This window comes from Cynara cardunculus (assembly GCF_001531365.2).
Source record: "Cynara cardunculus var. scolymus isolate 2C chromosome LG 2, CcrdV1, whole genome shotgun sequence".
Taxonomy (NCBI): domain Eukaryota; kingdom Viridiplantae; phylum Streptophyta; class Magnoliopsida; order Asterales; family Asteraceae; genus Cynara; species Cynara cardunculus.
The window spans coordinates 32723875-32725318 of NC_037529.1; positions in this window are offsets into that span (position 1 = coordinate 32723875).

The window sequence follows — 1444 nt, forward strand, 5'->3', positions numbered from 1 at the left end:
AACGCATATTCAGATATCTTAAGGGAACTCCTAATATGGGTCTTTGGTACCCTAAAGGTTCAGGTTTTGACTTTATTGGTTATTCGGATAGTGATTTTGCAGGTTGCAAAATTGATAGGAAAAGCACCACTAGAGGCTGTCAGCTTCTAGGTGGAAAGTTGGTGAGCTAGACAAGCAAAAAACAAAATTCAGTGTCCACATCAACAGCTGAAGCTGAGTATGTAGCCGCTGGTAGCTGCTGTGCCCAAATTCTTTGGATGAAAAATCAGCTACTGGACTACGATCTTCAGTTTCAAGGATTTCTATTTATTGTGATAGCACCAGTGCTATTGCAATTACGAACAACCCTGTACTTCACTCCAAGACCTAACATATTGAGATCCGATATCATTTTATCAGAGATCATGTTATGAATGGTGATATTGAACTTTATTTCGTTCCAACTGAGTATCAACTCGCTGACCTTTTCATCAAGCCTCTTGATGAGACAAAGATTTAATATCATGATCAGCGAATTGGGCATGTTGAACACTGAAGATTAATCTTCAGTCATTAAACATCACTCAGTAAGTGAAATGATTCAGTGTTCTATCTCTTCTTTATTTTGTCAACTTAAAACCTTCACTGAAGCTTTCTCTTTTTTAGTGATAAAATGTTTTAAAAGGTGGTCTCAGTGATTCTCTACACTCACCACATCTTCAAGTATATCTTTATACTTATCTTAAAAATCTGAAAAATCACTGAAACTTTTCTTATCAGTGATCAAAACATTTTTTAAAATACCAGTTTCAGTGACTCTCTTATCACAAACTGATGTCTTAAAACCATCACTGAATATTTCTTTTCAGTGATAAAATGTTTTAAATGGGGTTTTCAGTTTCCTTTTGACACTGAATGACTCTTCATTTCTTAAAAACTATTTGTTTTTAAAAGAAAATAGTTAATGAACTGTTTTTATGACGACATTCTCTGTTTACTATGAGCGACGCTTTGAGACGCGCAAAATGTTCTGTCATTATGCTACCTCATTAAATGTCATCCAATCATGGATGAGAACGTGGTATATTTTTCATCATGACCACTTTCCCGAACCGTTGTCTTTTCTCTCTCTTATATTATTTATCTCTCCTCCTACCTATAAATATGAGACTTCTTCTCCACTTTTCTCTTTAAGTTTTCAAAATTCTTAGACGAACATCTGCAAGAATTCTCCCAAAGCAAGAACTCCCAAAAACCCTCTAAGCTTTTTCGACCTCCTTTCTCTTAAATCTAAGGTCGATATCTTCTCTTTCTTTTCGTTATTCTCTGTTATAAGAAATGTTTAATCTATATTAAGAATCTTGTTCTCTTAAATACATTAAACAATAAAGGTTGTTAATCATCTCTTTCATGGTTATAATATTATTTCTTTATACACATTTTACTTGAAAAACCCTAATCTTTT